Here is a 21,525-nt window from a genome sequence, read left to right on the forward strand (position 1 = left end):
AGTGTACACACCCCTGTTAAAATGCCAGGTTTTTGTGATATAAAAAACGAGACCACAATAAATAATTTTAAAACTTTTCCCACATTTAATGTGACCTATAACCTGTACAATTCAATTGAAAAACAAACATCTGTTCGGTAAAACAATATAAAAAATAAAAAAACGTAAAATATGCTGGTTGCATAAGTGTGCACACCCTTAAACTAATACTTTGTTGAAGCACCTTTTGATTTAATTACAACATTCATTCTTCTTGGGTAGGAGTCTATCAGCATGGCACATCTTGACTTGGCAATATTTGCCCACTTTTCCTTGCAAAAGCACTCCAAATCTGTCACATTGCAAGGGCATCTCTTATGCACAGCCCTCTTCAGGTCATCCCACAGATTTTTTATTGGAGTTGGGTCTGGGTTCTGGCTGGGTCATTCCAAAACTTTAATTTTCTTCTGGTGAAGCCATTGGTTTGTTGATTTGAATGTATGTGTGGGTCATTGTCATGTTGAAAGGTGAAATTCCTCTTCATCTTTCTAGCAGATGCCTGAAGGCCTAAAGTGACTGGTATTTGGAACTGTTAATAATTCCCTCCACCTTGACTAAAGCCCCAGTTCCAGCTGAAGAAAAGCAATCCCAAAGCATGATACTGCCACCACAATGCTTCACCGTGGGGATGGTGTTCTTTTGGTGATGCAAAGTGTTGTTTTTGCACCAAACGTACCTTTTGGAATTGTGGCCAAAAAGTTCAACATTGGTCTCATCAGACCATAACACATTCTCCCACATGCTTTTGGTAGACTTGAAGTATTGTTTTGCATATTTTAGCTGGGCCTGGATGTTTTTCTGTGTAAGAAAAGGCTTTCATCTTGCAACCCTTCCCCATAGTACAGATATATGGAGAATACGGGAGATTATTGTCATATGTAGTACACAACCAGTACTTGCCAGACATTCCTGCAGCTCCTTCAGTGTTGTTGTAGGTCTCTTGGTAGCCTCCCTGACTAATTTTCATCTTGTCTTTTCATCAATTTTGGAGCGATGTCCAGTTCTTTGCATCGTCACTGTTGTCCCATATTTTCTCCACTTTTTGATGACTGTCTTCACTGTGTTCCATAGTATATCCAAAGCTGTGGAAATTTTTTTGTATCCTTCTCCTGACTGATACCTTTCAACAATGAGATCCCTTTGCTTTGTAAGCTCTCTGCGAACCATGGATTTTGCTGTAGCAGGCAACTGAGTAAATGTCAGGAAAGTCCTACTAGGACAGCTGAACATTATTTGGGGTTAATCAGAGTCTCTTTAATTAATGGCAGGTGTGTGCCCAAGAAGACTGGATGCTGTAATTCATTCAAAAGGTGCTTCAACAAAGTATTAGTTTAAGGGTGTGCACACTTATGCAACCAACGTATTGTATGTTTTTTTTATTTTTTCCCCTAACAGATTTGTTTTTCAATTGAATTGTACAGGTTATAGGTCACATTGTTCATCTTCTTTCCGCTTTCCTTGGTTAGGGGTCGCCACAGCGAAAGTCCGGTCCGCTAATGATTTGCAGTAGATTTTTACGGTGCCGAGGTGCCAGCCCCATGCCCAAACTTCAACCAAGGCATGCCCATTCACGCATGTCTTTCGAATGCCACTGGACCACGGGGAGGGCATGCAGACTCCACACAGAAGACGCTCCAGCCGAGAATCGAACAGGAGAAACTCTTGCTGTGAGGCGACAATGCTACTGCTGCACCACCGTGGCTTAAAGGAGGGAAAAGTTTTGAAATTATTTATTGTGGTTTAATTTTATTTTTTTTATATCAGAAAAAGGCATTTTAACAGGGATGTATACACTTATTGTATCCACTGCGTCTATATATGTGTGTATGTATGTATGTATGTGTGTGTGTGTATATATATATATATATATATATATATATATATATATATATATATATATATATATAATATACATATGTAATCTGCGTGTCTAAAAATTAGATGTGATGTTGTCCGGTCTCGCCTTCATTCTTCACTGGTTGGGTTTGGAACTAATCCTCCATTCTGACTCTGCCATATACAAAAGCTCGAGGTCTTCCACTGGCTCGTGGCTGTATCCCTGTCCCGTTATGCTGTAGTAAAGCTCCCCAGATCTCTTTTGCCACTAAACAGATTGGGTGTTTCCATTTTGGCTCTAGCTAAGTTCGAAAACTTTTCTTACTCATTATTAATATAGTTGATGTTTTGGCTGTTTAATAAGTTAATGATTATTATACCATGACCCCCCCAGAACGTGCACGCTGATTGGCCAGCGTGCACATTGTAAATCGAGTTATACTAATGGAAAAAGGTCCGGTCGCCCGGACTTTTTTCCATTAGTATAACTCTACTTTTAAAACACTGTCCCGCTATGTTAAATGGGTTTAACATAGCGAGACAGCTTTAAAATAAGCAATGGAGATCTCCGTTGCTTATTTTAAAGCTGTCTTGCTATGCTAAACCCATTTAACATAGCGAGACAGGTTTTAAAAAGCAACGGAGAAAGCAAGATCTCCGTTGCTTTTTATTTCGCTATGTTAAATGGGTTTAACATAGCGAGACAGTTTTAAAATAAGTAACGGACATCTCCGTTGCTTATTTTAAAACTGTCTCGCTATGTTAAACCCATTTAACATAGCTAAAAAAAAAGCAACGGAGATCTTGCTTTCTCGTTGCTTTTGCCCACAGCTCTGATGTCCTGCGCAGGCGCGCAGTACATCAGAACTGCCGCGGATGCCAGACATCTGCAGAAGGGCAGTAAACAGGCATTATACTATGCCATTATTTAAGAAAAGTAATAGTTTCTTTTCTTAAATAATGTCATGAGTTTAATAGTAATAACCACTTCTGGGTGGGTAATGCTGTATTTACCCACGGTTGGCTTTGTTTGGTCCCTCGGGACCAAACCACACCAACCATGGGTAAATCCAGCATTACCCACACCCAGGCGTGGGTTATTGCTATAGTGTTTAAGTAGTTATCCTGTTAGTTTAGATAGTTCGCTCTTCTGCTTTGCTTCTGGCCGTTGTTTTACTTTGTTAGGCCTGTGTTACTCCCTGTTCTGGCTTAAATTTAGTGTTTTAAATCCTTTTTACACACTCGTTTACTTTAGTGTGTGTTGTTAAGAAAATTTTTTGTTCCCGTTATTTCTTCCTAACCAAAACTTGCATCTCGATTAAGTTAGAGAGCTACCGTTGGCCGTTTGTTAGAGGGCCATCTTCTCCCTTCCTCTTCCGTTTTGAGCTAGGCAGCTTCGTTTTCAGTTAGAGAACTACCACCCCTTCCCCTTTTTCTGTTGTAATTGTTGTGGTTATTTCTTGTTGTTAAAAAAATTAATAATAATACACACACACACACACACACACATATATATATATATGTATGTATGTATATATATATATATATATATATATATATATATATATATATATATATATATATATATATATTATATATCTATACATATGTATATATATATATATATATATATATATATATATATACATATATATATATATATATATATATATATATATATATATATATATATATATATATATATATTATATATGCATATGTGTATGTACATATATATATATATATATATATATCTATATATATATATAGAGAGAGAGAGAGAGATGCATAGTATAGTGATAGCTTTGGTTTGTCTACTACACTGTACTTTCTTATACTTGTCTGTTAGTATACTGATTATGTCCAAGGAACATAAGGAAACCAAACCCTCTGGGTTTAAAAATTATATGAAATATAACCAGAAAATGTCCATCATGGATGGACACACTAATTGTGTATACTGTCTAGGAGCTTTGCATCTGAAAGAATCTTGTTCTGTTTGCCATTCTTTTAGTTGTGTGCTGTTTGCAAGGAAGAACAAGCTTATAGTAAGAGGTTTATTGATGTCTCCCTTCACTGAAGCATTAGGAGAACGTCAGGGCTCTTCAAACTGACCAAATCTCCTTCATCGAAGTCTGACGGATCTGGAAAATAGGTCATCTCCTTCTGGCCAGTCAGAGCCAGCAAAAAAGCTGACCAAAGTTGTATCTCCAGACCCGAAGATTGTTGGGCTCGGAAAATCTCCCTCATAGGCTCCTTCGGTATCGGTGTCGATAGTTTGAATTATTGAGCCTTTCTCCAGAATTTGTACCAGTCTTCCCTAATTTATGTGACCTTTACTACAACCAGTAGGATCTCCTGCCCCCTCCTCTCGGTCCTCCAGGAGTCTTTCTGATGATGGCGTGGATCTGGTGGTGTGCAAATATTTACGGACATTGGCGCTGGGCAAACTGCTATCAGCTCCAACCGTGAGGCATTCAGTCCCGACCAGGACTTCCCATTCGACATGGATTCCTCCTTCGAGCCAAATTGGGACCTCCAAGCTGGAATGTCTGGAACTTATCATAATTGGAACCCTTGGTGCCCAGAACTATTCCAGGATCTTCGGGCCTGACATCTGCTCCGACATCCTTGGTTCCGTCTGAACTCGAGGCGTCCAGGAGCTGACACTCTCCGGTTGGGTTCAGGGCGGAGAGTCGGATCGGAAATTTGTCATATCCGAACTTGCCTCTCACAGCTTTGGCATGGGTGAGCTCATCTCCTACATTGGCCTTGGAGCCAACCCCCTTGGTTCTGGGGATGCCTTCTGGCTCTTTGAAGCCAGAGGTTTTATTGGATCATCGTAGAGGGGCTTTCGAAGTGATGAGAGTGCTCCCTCCACAGACAGCTCCACTCTTGGCTGCTGACATTCTTTCCCCAAAGTCTCCGGCATCTGTCTTGGCACTACACCATCCACAGACACATGGAGACCCTAGGCTTCAGGATGCCCCATCGGGTTAACCCCTCTCTTCTGAAACCTCTCCAGAATACCCATCTGAAGAGGTCCCTCATAAGAGACTTTGCAAGAGGAAGCATTTAGACTCCCCAGAGGAGTTGGTCATTTTGGACACGGACCTTGATGAGTCAGAATGGTCCCCACAGTCATCCTCTGAGGATGTTCCTTTGCTGACATCCTACAAATCCTTAAACAGAGAAGCAGCTGGAAGCCCATCAGCCCTTCTGAGGAGAAGTTTGTATACCTGAAGGCTTTTGGGTCTCCCACTTCTGCCACTTGGGTGTCTCCACCTTTCGATGAGCTCATGGAATTAGTCGAAAGGCGTGGGAGTCTCCAGGCTGAGTGGAACCTGTTCCTTGGAGGCCGAACAAATTTATTACTGCACCTACAGACAGGGAATTTCTTAGCAAGGGTGTCTCAGTGGATGCTGTGGTGGTGGCGGCAGCCACGAAAAAGGAACTTTCATTGACGTCTTTCTCTGTCCATCCGTTGAACAAGGAGTCTCCATACGATGGACAGATATGGAAAGTGCATGTTCTCTTCAGTGACTTTTGCACTCATGTCACTGAATTATCTAACACACTTTACTAGACTACAAAGCGATCTAAAGGAGCTAGGAGATACTCTACAAGGTTCAGTAGTTGCAGGGGTGTCAGACAAGGTTTCCTCTCAGCTCTTCACCTTAAACTCTGTGGTTAGCTCCTCCATGAGGCTTATTTCTTATGCAGCAAATGGAGCGAATTTCCCCGAGGAGACATTCCTGGATGCATTTATGTGACTTTGCGGAACCCTTTAAGTCTACCTTTGTTAATGCCCCTTTTGATGGCTCCGTCCCAATTTGGGCCAAAAGTTAAGGACACATTCACCAGGTGTGAGCAATAAGTGAAAACTCTTTCTGCCGTAGGAGTCCGTTTTTTCCTACTTTCTAGACCTTACTCAAAAGGGAGGAAAGCTGTAGTTCCGAAAATCCCAGAGAGTATTTCAGGACACACGTGGTGACTCCCCCCCCCGGGGCAGAGGGGGAAGTAGTAATGGGAGATGCCGTTCACGCCGCAGAGGTGTACACAAAATCAGGGGGGCAGGGATTCATTCCATGGTAGGCCCTTTCAGCGCTCCTTAAGGGAGGCCCATCTGTCCATCTCTGGAGGCAGTTGGGGGTCACTTTTCTTTGTACCAAGAAGCCTGGCTAGAAATGAGAAAAGACAAGTGGGTAGAAAGTATCATATCCAGAGGCTGCTCTATACCCTTCTCCCTTCCTGTCCGAAACATAAAGAACACCCTGGACATTCCACCCAGGCAGAGGGAATAGGCAGCTCTAGAAATTCCAAAGTTGCTGGACAAAAGTCTTCCAAAGAGTCCCCGTAAACCAAATAGGATCCGGAACTTACTCATGGTTCTTTTTAGTGCCAAAGAGAACTGGGAACTGGAGGCCCATTTTGGACCTTAGCAGACTAAACGAATCAGTAAGAAAGACAAAGTTCCTTATGGTAACACTGTAGTAAATTTTTCCCTTTCTGGGAAAAGACAATTGGATGTGCTCTATAGACCTTCAGAATGCGTACTACCGTGTAAAAATGGGCACGCTATCCAGGAGTCATGTGTGCTTTTGGCTGGGAGCCAGTCATTACAAATTTCGGGCCCTGCTCTTTGGTCTCACTACAGTCCCCAGAGTGTTCACCAAGTGTATGGCAGTGGTCATGGTTCACTTGAGACGTCTGGGATTCAGAGTGTTTCCATATCTAGACTGGCTCCTAACCGCCACCACCAAGCATCTACTACTAAAAACAAGTGACACCAAATTACTTCTCTGCTCTCACCTGGGAATCACGATAAATTACGAAAAATTTGCCTTGTTGCCATCTCAACGTATCGTTTTTCTAGTGGCAGATCTAGACACAACACAAATGATGTCAAAGCTTTCTACAGAGAGTTTTAGTTTTAAGACATAAAGTCTTAAACCTTCTTTTCAAAGAAGACTACAGGCAAGAACAGTTCTGAAAGTCTTGGGAACCATGGCAGCAGCAGCGATAAACTTAGTTCCATTAGCACGCATGCACACGAGAATCCTGCAGTGGCTGCTGATGTCCTTCAAGGATGCATCTGCAGTCATAACATATGGGTTGTCCTGTCTCAGGCAGCCCTTCGGTCGGCCGGATTCCAAAGTCTGGGTCTGGCCTCGGCTGATGTCGCACTTTCCCCGACGTCAGAGCGCCTGGGGTATAAAAGCATCAGCCGACGCCATTTTCCTCAGTCTTTCTTGCCGCGCGGTGCCCGAAGCAGAAGCTGTTCGCAAGTGCCGGTCGGTCAGATCCAGTGATTTCAGCTACCGAAGACTTCGAAAAAGCTAAGTACCCCGTTGGGGACTCTTTCTTGCCTCAGCCGATGTCAGATAAAGTAGATAATTGTTTAACTTGTGGGAAACAAATACCTCATAAGGATTTCCATTCCTACTGCCTTCCTTGCTTAGGCCCAGACCACGACGTATCGTCCTGTTCAGCCTGTGCTTCCTTCAACCGACGAACTCTTAGACGTCGGTCGGAGTTTGCAGAGGAATTTTTGGGGCTAGTTTTGCATATAAAATGCCGTTGGAGATTCCGACATCACATTTAGTGAAAAAACGGAAGGACAAGGACCGACACTCGCGGCCTGCGGTTTCGGTTGAAACCACGGTAAAGCCTACCGCGAGTGTCTCGGTTTCAGCTGAAACAGAGTCCTCAGATTCCTTCATCCGAATCCACTCAACCGACCACCGCGGCCCGGGAGGCCCCGGCTGAGTCGGCTACCGAGCTACCTACCGAAACCAGTGTCCAGGATATGTCCGACACCATTCCTTTGGACATACTACTCCTGCACGTGGGGCAGCTAGGCCCCCTACTTCCATGTCCATTAAGGCCTTCTCCAGGGCTAAAGCTGCTAAACTTTCTAAGGCTTTGCCTCCCAAGACTACCTCCCAGAGGCCTTCCTCTAGTACTCAGATCCTCAGCCTTGCAGAGGACCTTATTTCTTTAATTAGAGGTTCACAACCTCACCCGGACAGGGCCTCTCACCCTCCACCAGACAAAAGGCCCAGGACTGAGCCTTCTGCCCCACACTCTTCAGATGAGTCCACGGATGGTTCTGAGTTGTCAGACCACCAGGAGGAGGCTTATTCGCCCTATGAGGATTCTGATGCTGAAGAATCTATCCCTTCGGCCTCCCCTCCTGAAGAGTTTTCCTTTGGTGAGACTCTACACTCCATGAGAGAGCATTTTCAATGGCAAGGTCAGGAATTCTCTGATTCTAGAAAAAGATTAAGGACCTTTTTACATTTGCCTCAGCATAGGCCCTTAGCTATACCTCCTGTTTTGAATGTAATTGATGATGTGTACAATGATATCAGTACAGCCCCTGATACTCTCCCCCTGGCCCCTGCCAAACCTGATAGATACTACAGGGTCCCGGATTCTCTTTTCCATCTGTAAAAAGCCCATTCTGCCGACCCAGAAACTATTACTCTGGGCCCTAAAGGGGTTGCGGCTGCCACTGCCAAAAATCCTCTACCTTCTGAAAGAGAGTCTAGAGCTTTAGAGAGATGGGGAAAGAAGGTATATACCTCTGCAACTCTTTCCATCAGGGCTCTAAATTGTCAATTTCATATGATATAGTACCAAGAGTATTTGTTAGATGAACTGAACAAGAAGCTTTCTTCTCCTGAGCCCCTTGACCGTAAATCCCTTCAGGATTTGGTACACAACTCACAGCAGGTTAGTAATCATTTCTTAAAGTGTGGTTATGATGCATTGGAGGCTTCATTTAGGTCAGCTATGACTGGGGCAGTTATTTGTAGGCATGCCTGGCTGAAGGAACAATCTTTGCCAGACCATGTTAAAGCTAAACTCCTGGATGCTCCAATGGAGAAACAAAATTTATTTGGCTCCTCTGCTCAGGAGGTTTTAAAAAAGTATGAAGAAAAGGCAAAATCTGTGCAAACTGTTAAGGATTTCCTACAAGTACAACCACCGAGATTTAGCAGAAACTGGCCTTCTGAGAATTGGTCCTTTCCAGACTCGGACAGAGCCCAGAGACGCAGGAACAGACGCCCCAGAGGCAGAGGCCAGTCTAGGGGCTCTTACAGAGGCCGTCAGTGGCTGCCAACCAGAGAGGTAGTGCAACAGCAGCAACAACAACTACTACTACACCAGGACAGGCTCAATGACTTTACTCTGTTTCCGCCCACCAGGGCTCAACTGGAAGCACCCTTGGGCGGAAAGCTTGCTTTATTCTCAAAAAATTGGCATTGTATTACAAGGGACACATGGACACTGCAAATAATAGACAAAGGATACAGGTTCCACTTCCACACTTTGCCAAAAAGAAACGGAATGCCAAACCTACCACCAAATCAGAAGGCAGAGGCTTTAAAGCAGATCAACAACTTGCTTCAAATGAAAGCCATAGAAAAAGTACCACTTTCAGAACAAGGCCAAGGATTTTACTCCAGACTATTCCTTTTACCAAGAAAAGAAAATCAATGGAGGCCTATTCTCGACCTGTCCGCACTGAATACTTTCCTCATTGTGCCAAAATTCAAAATGCTGACCCTACAGCAACTTCTTCCCATGTTGGGCAAGGAGTCTTGGCTGGTGACTCTAGATCTCAAGGAGGCATACCTGCACGTCCCTATTCGACCAAACTGCAGAAGACAGCTCAGATTTCTTGCAGGATCAGAGCATTATCAATTCTCACCATTGCCCTTTGGCTTATCTACTGCGCCCAGAGTATTCACGAAATGCCTGGCATTAGTAATTGCACACTGCAGACTTCAGGGGATTCAAGTCTACCCTTATCTGGACGACTGCCTTATACAAGCGGACAACAAGGTACATTTGATAAAAGACTTGGCCTATGCCATCCGCCTACTGCAGGCATTGGGATACACAGTCAACATCCAAAAGTCAAGACTGGTTCCATCCCAAAGGATAACCTTTCTGGGTGCGGATCTAGACACAACCACCCAAATGGCCTTTCTCACAGAAGAAAAACAAAAACAACTTCCAGATTACTTCATGAATCTGACAAGACAAGCTCAGCTTACTGCAAGGAAAATCCTGCAGGCCCTGAGTTACATGGCATCCTGCATAATTCTGATACCACAGGCCAGGCTGCATATGAGAAAATTACAGTTGTATCTAAGGAGTGTATGGTCTCAACACAGTCACAGTTTGGAAACTTTGATACCAATCATTCCTTGCCTTCAAAAGGAATTCCTGTGGTGGGCTCAGGCTTGCCAGTCCAACAGAGGGTTGCCTTTCAACAAACCAAAAACAAAACAAACCATCACCACGGACGCTTCAGACCGAGGATGGGGAGCACACATGGAGGACAAATGTCTCCAAGGCCTATGGTCTCAAAGACAGCTACACATGTACATAAACCAAAAGGAAATGCTGGCAGCGATGCATTCAATCGAGGCTTTCAAACCCTTCCTCCATCAAGGCCACCTGTTAATAAGGACAGACAACACCACGGTCATGTGGTACATAAACAAGCAGGGAGGCACACACTCCTACCCTCTATGCCGGCTGGCTATGAATCTATGGGAGTTATGCCTGAAACGCAATATCCAACTGCAGTCCCAGTTCGTGCCAGGAAAGGAAAGTGCACTGGCAGACAGCTTAAGCAGAACTACCATAGATGCACACGAATGGATGCTGCACCCAGACATCTTCCAACTCATAACAAAGGCATGGGGAACACCGGAGATAGATCTATTCGCATCCCCCCTCAACCATCAAATGAAGACATTTTCTGCTCAAGGACATACCACCCACAAGCATGGAGGGTGGACTCTCTCTCTCTTTCAGCTGGAAAGCTCTAAAAGTATATGCCTTCCCACCTCTCCCTTTAATGTACAAGGTTCTACTGAAGATCAGGGAGGAACAGCCAAGAGTGATTCTGATAGCTCCAGACTGGCCAAGGCAACACTGGTATCCACTACTGAGGAGCATGTCACAGGCAAAACCATGGCCTCTCCCCCTATGGCCTCTTCTTCTGACGCAGACCAATTTCAAGATCATGCATCCCAACTTAAAAACATTGCAGCTAACTGCCTGGAAAATCCCTTAAAACCAAAACAAAATGTTTTATCACAGACAGTGAAGGACATTATCATGGAAACTCGCCGACCTTCCACAAGGAAGACATACTCAGCTAAATGGAAAACATTTTTCATCTGGAACACATCAAAAGGCTTAGATGTGACAGTGGCAAACATGACACATGTTCTGGAATACTTGGCAGAACTGTTCCACAATGGCCTTTCCTATTTTTCCATTAAGATTCATGCCTCAGCAATTTCAGCAGAATACAATTTGGATCCACCTATCTTCTCACACCCTCTACTCAAGCAATTTCTGAGAGGGATCAAAAATATCAAACCTCCAAGAAAACCCCCTTTACCTGCTTGGGATCTCAACTTTGTCTTGGAGAAACTAACACTTCCTCCCTTTGAACCAGCAGCATCAGCGGATCTCCAGTTTCTGTCTTGGAAAACTGCATTCCTTCTGGCAATAACTTCAGCAAGAAGAGTATCTGAGTTACAAGCATTAATGGCAGTACAGCCATTTCTTATCTTCCATCAGGACAGAGTTACACTAAGAACTAATCCTACTTTTATGCCAAAGGTGGTATCTAGGGTATCCTTGAACCAAGCTATTCACTTGCCTACGTTCTTCCCAAACCCACAGAATAGAGAGGAAAAACTTCTGCACACCCTGGATATACACAGACAACTACGCTACTACTTGGACAGAACTAAAAGTAGCAGAAAAACTGACCAACTATTGGTAGCATATGCTGCTGGGGTGCAAGGAAAAGCAATTTCCAAACAGACAATTTCAAAATGGATAGGAAATTGCATTCGATTTTGTTACTCCTTTCATGGAAAGTCAGTTCCTGCAAACATCAGGCCTCATTCCACAAGGGCCATGGCCACCACTACAGCCTTCCTACGAGGGGTGGCTACCAAGGACGTTTTAGAAGCTGCTACTTGGAGCTCCATGCATACATTTACCAAACATTACAGTCTACCTTTATACTCCAGATCCAGAGCAGGCTTTGCTACTGCAGTCCTGCAGGGGATCTTAACTACACCATCCTTTTCTTAGTGCCTCCTCCCCCAGATTAGCTATGGTATTCTACCCATATGTTATGACTGCAGATGCATCCTTGAAGGACATAGTACAGTTTTGTACCTACCATAAATGTAGATGTCCGATAGGTATGCATCTGCAGTCAGGTTTACCCTCCCTTCTACCCCTCTGTGGTATTCTTAGGGTGTTTACTCCTCTTTTAGCTAGCTGGGGGAATCTATTATTGTGTATTTGTTTGTATATACTTGTATATATATATATATATATATATATATATATTTATAATTTTGCAAATGTTTGGAATTCTATTGCATTTCTCCAAATTTAGCCTTCCTAGAGGGCACCTGGCATCTGGGGCAAGAAAAACTGAGGAAAATGGCGTCTGCTGATGCTTTTATACCCCAGACGCTCTGACGTCAGGGAAAGTGCGACATCAGCCGAGGCCAGACCCAGACTTTGGAATCCGGCCGACCGAAGGGCTGCCTGAGGCAGGACAACCCATATGTTATGACTGCAGATGCATACCTATCGGACATCTACATTTATGGTAGGTACAAAACTGTACTTTCACTCGGTGATCGTTACAGCATCCACCCATGTCTCACCAAATTCTGATAACAGAGTCTGCAGAAAATACCTTTGCTGGTGGCTTCACTCCACTCACGTGTCAACGGGTTGACCCTTTTTCCTTCCACAACCTTTAGCCATAATAACCACGGATTCCTCCCAGATGGCGGGGGGGGGCATCATCTGGGAAGGACTGTCCAAGGCACTTGGCAGGATCACGAGGCCCATTTGCACATCAACGTCCTAGAGATGAGAGCGGTGCTTTTGGCATTGCAGGCACTTCAGGACTCTCTTCCGCTGGGAACTATTGCAGTACAGACAGACAACATGTCAGTTGTTTGGTACATAAGCAAACAAGGCGGAACCAGGTCCTACCCCCATTGTTGAGAGGCTGTGAGAGTATGGCAGTGGGCGACCTCCTTCCAGTGCTTTCTGATAGCAGCGCACATCCCGGGGAAATCCAACGTGGTAGCAGACCAACTCAGCAGAGCGATTGTGTTGCCTCATGAATTGTCCCTAAAACAAGACGTAGCAGAGAGGATTTTCCACAAAAGGGGCCAGCTTTGCTGCAACCTTTTTGCCACATCCATGACTGCCAAATGCCGAGGGAGTCACCAGGGGATGCATTTATACACGATTGGCCCTCGGGTCTTCTTTATGCCTTCCCTTCTTTTTCCTTGATACCCAAAGTTCTTCAAAAAGCCAGCTCATTGGGAAACAATTTGATTTTCATCGCTCCATATTGGCCTCGTCAAATTTGGTTCCCCTTCCTTTGGCCTCATCTCCAGGAGGAGCTGTGTGCTCTGGACACAGTTCCAGATCTTCTGACTCGTATATCGGGAACGCTCCACCCCTCTCTTCAAACCCTCAAATCGACAGCTTGACTGCTCCGATTCCAAATATAGCCAGGCTCCCTTACCTTTCTACTTCTGTGAAGCATATCTTGATCTCGCCTGATATGGTTTCAATGAGAAAACTATACATGAGCAAATGGAAAAGATTTTCTTCCTGGGCATTAAGTAATCACATTGATCCTTTTTCTGCTCCTATAGGTTCTATTCTTGAATTTCTAATGAATCTATTTAATGAAGGTGCAGCTGCAGCTACCGTTCAAATCCAGTTAGCAACGATATCCAATTTTCATATAAATGATTTAGCCCCAAATCTGATGTCTCTCAGACTATGCAAAGCCTCCCTGAAGGGCACTGTTCTGTTAAGACCATCCATTAAGGCCCCTCTACCACCATGTGACCTAAACTTTGTTTTGTCCTGTTTGATTCCCCCCCCCCCTCTGAACCTGCATCATTCTGTGATCTAAAGTTCTTGATATGGAAAACAATTATTTTGATTGCCATCACTTCTCTTAGAAGGGTTTCAGAGCTGCAAGCATTATCGATAAAACCCCGTACATGCCTTTTCACAAAGACAGAGTATCCCTTCCAACAAACCCGTCCTTCCTACAAAAAGTGTGATTGGAGTCTAATTTAAATCAGTCCGTAGATCTACCAATGTTTTTTCCCAGCTACAGCAACAATGTAGAATAAGTGCTACACCAACGTGGAGCCTTATCCTCCCTATACTGTACTGCTTTTAAGAAACAGGAAAATTTATTTGGAACCTGCAACCCTCCTGCTAGTGAACCCCCCCCCCCCCAGCTTCCATGTCCTGCTGTCTGCCTGAAGCCCTGAGATATCCTAGTCGTCAGCAAGGTTTCTGATACCTCCTCCCACTACAGGAAATAAGAGCCTTGTCCTCTCTATACTGTACTGCCTTTGAGAAACAGGAAAATGTATTTGGAAGTATATGTACATTACGTCTTACATCTTAACTGAACAATATACTGTCTCTTTTTTTGTGTAAGCAAACGCTCCCTGTGAGGACACCCAGCAGCTATAGCCATTTATACTACATCCCCATATACTCCCAAATTAGCCTCCCTGTTGGTAACACTCCCTCCTCCTTTTATCCACTTATTTCTATTTTTCTTCTCCCTTCTCCTATTTCCCCCACTATTACTCATTTTACCATTGGGATGAGCATTATTTGATAGTACCTAGAGTGAACACTAGAGGACAGTGGTACCCTTTACCTCCCATTACTTACCTGCATTCTAGCCTTGGTTATTAAACTATATTCTTACTCTTTTTGCCTCAGTCACCTACATTACCTTTCCCTTTTCTACTGCATTTTACCCTTTTCAGCTCTCTACTCCTCTACTTCATAGTCCCTGACAGCCTAGATACCTTACTTAGACCTCACCTCCCTATCTCTCTTGTTTTTCCTTTGCACTGGTCTTCTTGGCTCTATCCCACTCTGTTCGCCCTGCGGGCTCACTCCGCTCCCCTACCCTACCCCCAAATCTCACCCACCCCCATTGGTCCTAAATTTATACTTCCTTAACCACATTCCCTCTGCTACTCTACCCTATGCCTCAACCAATCTATACAACTTAAACCACACCCCTCCTCAACCCCTTTCTCCTCATCCTACTGTCTCGAATACCTCCACCTTCAGTATTATTCCCTATTTACTTCCTTTATTTTCTTTTTCTAACACTCCATCATGCCGTCACTCCTTCTATTCCCTCATCCCTGTTAAACCTCTTTTCTAATTGTACAGGGAACCGTGCTACAGTTGCACAAGTAAAAGTAGCAATATGCCCACAACAACCAAAGCTGTCCTAACTATGTTAATATTCATAGCCATACTTATACCTGTCCTCACCTCTACGTATCCCCTTACCTCCTTTGAAACAGTAAATTATTACCACTTCAACAACTCTCCAAAACACACAGATTTTCAAAACAGTACCCTTACCCATACTCATATAAATATCACATCCACACCATGATACCTACTAGCCAAATACCACCGACTCTTGCACATTAAATTCCATAACCTCACTGTAAGGAAGCTAAAATATCTAACTAGCTAGATTTACAACCCAGTCTCTAGGCTAAAAGCTCCAACCTTAAAAGATGGTGATATCCACCCCAACCCAGGACCAAGCAATATGTCCACAGGAACAAAGTCACAGCATCACTCCATCTACCCTACCTACTTTGACCAGTCTCTCCAACCCATTACTAATAGGACATCTTAATATCCGCAGTATCAACAACAAAGTTACCCATCTCCATGCCCTTCTTGATATTCATTCCTTTGATATCTTCTGTCTCACAAAAAGTTGGTTAAAGCCTGGAACTAAGGACAATGAGTTAATTCCCCCAGGTTATAATATATTGAGACTTAGACCGCACTAAACATAAGGGTGGAGGAGTAGCTCTTCTCTGTAAAACTGGACTACATATCTCCTCTATTCCTTATATCCCACCCCAAGATAGTAAGGCTGAAGTCCTTATCTCCAGATTGCAACTCAGTACTAACAAATCCCTTAACATCATCTGTATCTACCTACCTCCTGGAAATAATATCACTACAATAGAGAATATTCTAAGCTGGGTATCTACTACCTAGCCACAAAAAATAATTATACTAGGCTATTTTAATATTGACTGGAAGTGTCTCAATGCAGACTACTCTTCTTCACATATTAATCTTCACGTATTTAGTCAAACAATCACCACCACTACTAGAATAAGCAAACCAAACAAAAAAGTGAGTATCTTAGATTGGATTCTTATTAATAAACAACAACAAACTTGCATCATCAGGTAAAGTTCCTACTTTGTAAGTGATCATACCTTAACTTACATTATAAGACATAAAAATGATTTTCCAAAAACTCCTACTTATAGGACCTCATGGTCCAATAAACACTTTAACCCTGTTTATTTCCAAAATGAACTTAACACCTGCAACTGGAACCCTCTAAACATTCTTCCACTTGAAGAAGCTGTTAAATATTTTAACTCTAAATTCTTAACAATCCTAAATGAGCACGCTCCCAAACAGTCTATTAGAATAAGGTCCAAAACTGCCCGCTGGCTGTCAAAAGACACAAGACAAATGATATTTCTTAGGAACAAATCTTGGGCCAGGTGGAGAGCTACCAGAACTATCTCTGAGCAACATACCTTTAGACAGTTGAGAAATATTACAAATAAAGCTATGCTCACAGACGAAAAGAACTACTATTGTAAACTACAGGAAACCCACCATAGTCCACAAAAGATCTGGTCAAGCATAAATAGACTCCTACACCCTGGGCACACTAGTACTCCATCCCCACTAGGAGCTGATAATAATACCTCCCAACAAACTGCAAATGCCTTCAGTACCTTCTTCACAGACACCATACAATCACTAGCTCGTCAACTATTCACAGACAATGCTAGTTTCCCTATCTGTATGAATGACACACTACCATCTTTCCAACTTCAACCCATCTCAACCTCTTCCATCCAAAAACTCATTCAAAAACTTAAACCTTGTACCCCTTCTGCTGACCAGTTACCATCTCAGTACTTGTAAATAGCAGCTAAATCGGTAGCCTATCGTATATCCATCCTTATAAATAGAACCATAAAAGAGGGAATAATCCCAGACATCTGGAAAATCTCACACACAATCCCTTTACATAAAGTTGGTAACTCTAATGATTATTCCAACTATAGCCTATAGCCCTCTTATCACCCTTAGCAAAAGTAATGAAAAAATGCATTCACTGTCAACTAATAGACCACTTGACACAACACAACATTCTAGCTAATTGCCAGCATGGCTTTAGGCCTTTTCATAGTGCCACCACTGCTCCTATCTTTCACTGACTCCATCAACAGAAACCGTAATAACAACATCCTCTCATCAGCACTCTTTATTGATCTGTCAAAAGTTTTTGACATGGTTAACCATCCCCTACTCATAAAGACCCTTGAATCCCTTTCTCTAGACACCAAGGCTATTCTCCAGTTCAACTCCTACCTTAACAATAGACAACAAACAGTTCCCTGAAAAAATAAGATATCTTCCCACCTGCCGGTTTCTCTTGGAGTCCCTCAGGGCTCCATTCTAGGACCTCTTCTTTTCTCTTTATTCATCAATGACCTCTAGTAGCAATCCCTCAAGCCACCTGCATACAATATGCAGATGATTCTACGCTCATATGTTCTGCCAACTCCACAAATTAACTACATTCTCTAACCCAGAAAGTATTTAGCACAGTAGAGGCTTGGTTCTTAAAACGTTGCCTCCTTTTGAATGCTAAAAAGACCATGCTCTTACTCTTTACACCTAACAGTAAGTCCCCCCCCTATAGATTTCTCAGTCAAATCCAGAAATGGCACTCTGATATCCCCTGACTCTACCACCAAATTGCTAGGAATCACATTTGACAATAATCTTACTTTTGATAACCATATTAATAACATCATTAAATCAGTTAATAGAAAATTGGGCTCTTTATATAGGATAAAACCCTTTTTAACTCCAACAGCCAGAACCACAATTGCCCACTACCATTTAATCTCAACCCTTCTTTATGCTTCACCCATTTACACTAACCTAAAAAAAATGATCTTGACAAACTAGCTAACTCCTATGATAATATAGCCAGATTTGCCACTGGTAATCCATTTAGAACTCACCATTGTCAGAACTTAAAGCAACTAGACTGGCTAGAACTAAAAAAATATGTTGATAGTTTCTCAACTTACCATTGTTCACAGGTTATTTTACCAACCTAACAACACTCCTGTACTTTCTAACCTTATTACCTCCTATAGTAATCTCAACTCCTTACTCTGTTCTAGCAAACTCCTGGCTACCATACGCAAGTCTAATAACCTGGCTGGTGATTCCTTGTTCTCCAACACTGCTGGAAAAAACTGGAACCTTCTGCCTACTGATCTAACTTTACTACCCTCTCTTCCGCTCTTTAAACAAAGGCTTAAGAAGCATCTTTAAACACACTGGCTATGCCCCTCTTGTAACCCTGACTAATTTTCTGCTTTCACTATTGCTACCTCTTCACTGCCTCCTTTCTCCGTTCAAAACTCCTTACCCTCCTGAAGTAGTTATAATCACTAGTAAATTAAATGTACTTATGAATTTAATCTTGTATGTAATGTACATTACCTCAGATGACATAATGTAAAGTGACTATTCCTATCTTGTGTATTTATTAGAATTAAGTGTAATTTTTTTCTTCTCTTCTCATTCATAGTTATTTTTTTAGTATTTTAACTTCCTTTCTTTAAGTATACATGAGATATATTGGTGTGTTACTATTGGAGCTTTTCTCCCCGGGCCTGTACTGAAAATGGAAATGTATCCAGTTGGACTAGCCTGATCAACAAATGTAAAATAAAATAAATAAATGTACATAGATAATTACGGATGTCCTTCAAGGATGCATCTGCAGTCATAACAAATGGGTTGTCCTGTCGTCAGGCAGCCCTTCGGTCGGCCGGATTCCAAAGTCTGGGTCCGGCTTCGGCTGATGTCGCACTTCACCCGGACGTCATCTCTGCTGTTCGTCGGGTCTAAAGGCATCACCCGACGCCATTTTCCTCAGTCTTTCTTGCCGTGGCGCCAAGCAGAAGCTGTTCGCAAGTGCCGGTCGGTCAGATCCAGAGATTACTACTACCGAATACTACTTCAAGACTTCTAAAAGCTAAGTACCCGTTGGGGACTCTTTCTTGCATCAGCCGATGTCAGAAAAGTCAATAACTGTTTAACTTGTGGGAAACAAATACCTCATAAAGATTTCCACTCTTACTGCCTGCCTTGCTTAGGCCCAGACCACGACGTAGCAGCCTGTTCGGCCTGTGCTTTCTTCAACCGACGAACGCTTAGGCGTCGGTCGGAGTTTGCTGAACAGTTTTTCGGCTCAGATTTTGCGTACATTATGCCGTCGGATCCTCCGACTACCCAAATTGTTAAAAACGCAAAGAAAAAGACCGACACTCGCGGTCCGCGGTTTCGGCCGAAACCACGGTTAAGCAAGCCGCGAGTGTCTCGGTTTCGTCCGAAACCGAGAAAGCCGGTCAATCTTCAGCCGAATCCATGACTACTACTGAGGCTCCTGCTACCTTAGTTGAATCGGCCTCAGAAGTTTTGCCTACTACTGTGGTTCCTAGTGATTTATCAGACACCATCCCTTTGGATGTCTCTACCCCAGCACGTGGTGCTGCTAGGCCTCCTGCAGCCATGTCTATTAAGGCCTTTGCCAGGGCTAAAGCAGCCAAAACTGTTAAATCAGTGCCTGTTAAGCCGCCTTCACACAGGCCCACTTCTAGTTCACAAATGCTTACTCTGGCAGAGGATTTAATATCCTTAATTAGAGGATCCCAATCTCACCCAGACAGGGCCTCTCAGCCCCAGAAAAGAGATCTAGGGCAGAGCCCCGAGCCAGTGTCCTCTGATAGTCTGGATGACTCAGACATTACAGACCAGCCAGAGGCTCCTTTTCTACTTATGAAGATTCAGATGCTGAAGAATCCATTCCATCTGCCTCTCCACCAGAGGAATTTTCCTTTGGGGAAACCTTACATGCCATGAGAGAACAATTCCAATGGCAGGGACAAGATTTCTCATATTCAAGAAAAGGCTTAGGACATTTCTGCACTTACCACAACATAGGCCCTTAGCTATACCTCCAGTACTGCCTGTTGTGGATGATGCATTTAATGATGTTTGCACCGCTCCTGATACTTTACCTCCAGCCCCTGCCAAACCAGATAGATTTTACAGGGTGCCAGACACTCATCACCACCTATACAAGGCCCCACTTGCAGATCCTGAGACTATATCCCAGGGGCCTAAGGCAGTAGCCTCGACCTCAGAAAAAAAACCCTATTCCTTCTGAAAGGGAATCCAGGTCCTTAGAGAGATGGGGGAAAAAGTTTACACCTCTGCTACTCTCTCAGCTAGAGCTTTAAACTGTCAGTTTCATATGATCCAATACCAAGAGTTTATGCTTGATCAGTTAACTAAGAAGCTGTCCTCTGATGACTCCTTAGATAAGAAATATGTTTTAGAAATGGTAAATAACATCCAACAGGTTAGTAACCATTCTTTAAAATGTGGCTATGATGCACTGGAGGCTTCATTTAGATCAGCCATGACTGGCACAGTGATAAGAAGGCATGCATGGTTGAAAGAACAGGCCTTGCCGGATCATGTTAAAGCAAAGCTGTTAGATGCTCCTATGGATAAGACCAGTCTATTTGGTACACCTGCTCAGCAAGTAATGAAGAAAATGGAAGAGAAGGCAAAATCTGTACAAACAGTTAAGGATTTCTTACAGGTTCAGCCCCCAAGGTTTAGCAGGAACTGGCCTGCCAAAAATTGGTCCTTTCCAGACTCCTCAAAATCTCAAAGAGGCAGGAATAGACGCTCTAGAGGCAGAAATCAATCCAGAGGAGGTGCCTACAGAGGACAACAGTGGCAAGGCAATAACCGAGGCACAGACACAACCACTGCCACTACAACAGGACAATCACAGTGACTTGGCTCTGACACCGCCTACCAGGGAACAAATAGCAGCACCTTTAGGCAGAAAGTTAGCCATATTTTCAAAAAATTGGCACTATATCACAAAAGACAAGTGGATTTTGCAAACCATAGACCAAGGCTACAGGTTCCACTTCCACACCTTACCAGTAAAAAGAGGAATGCCAAACCTACCTCCACATCAAAAAACAGAAGCTCTAAAGCAGATAGCGGAATTAACAAAGATGAGAGCTGTGGAAAGAGTACCTATAACAGAACAGGGCAAAGGATTCTACTCCAGACTCTTCCTAGTACCAAGGAAAGAGAAAAGTTGGAGACCTATTCTCGACCTGTCCATCTTAAACACATACATCATTGTCACAAAATTCAAAATGCTGACCCTACAGCAACTTCTTCCCATGCTGGGCAAGGAGTGTTGGCTGGTAACTCTAGATCTCAAGGAGGCATACCTGCACGTCCCCATACGACCAAATTGCAGAAGATACCTCAGATTTCTTGCAGGATCAGAGCATTATCAATTCTCAGCATTGCCCTTTGGCTTAT

At 43.3% G+C, this 21,525-nt stretch overlaps 1 protein-coding gene across 1 annotated transcript in view; it reads left to right on the forward strand.

Annotated features, from left to right (window-relative positions):
* RNF145 (ring finger protein 145) overlaps positions 1-21,525 on the forward strand; it is a 1,685,498-nt gene that overhangs the window by 148,790 nt on the left and 1,515,183 nt on the right. The gene's annotated exons all lie outside the window — the stretch shown is intronic.

The sequence above is a fragment of the Protopterus annectens genome, chromosome 4.part0 (genome assembly GCF_019279795.1).
Source record: "Protopterus annectens isolate FY-2018-M chromosome 4.part0, PAN1.0, whole genome shotgun sequence".
NCBI lineage: Eukaryota > Metazoa > Chordata > Ceratodontiformes > Protopteridae > Protopterus > Protopterus annectens.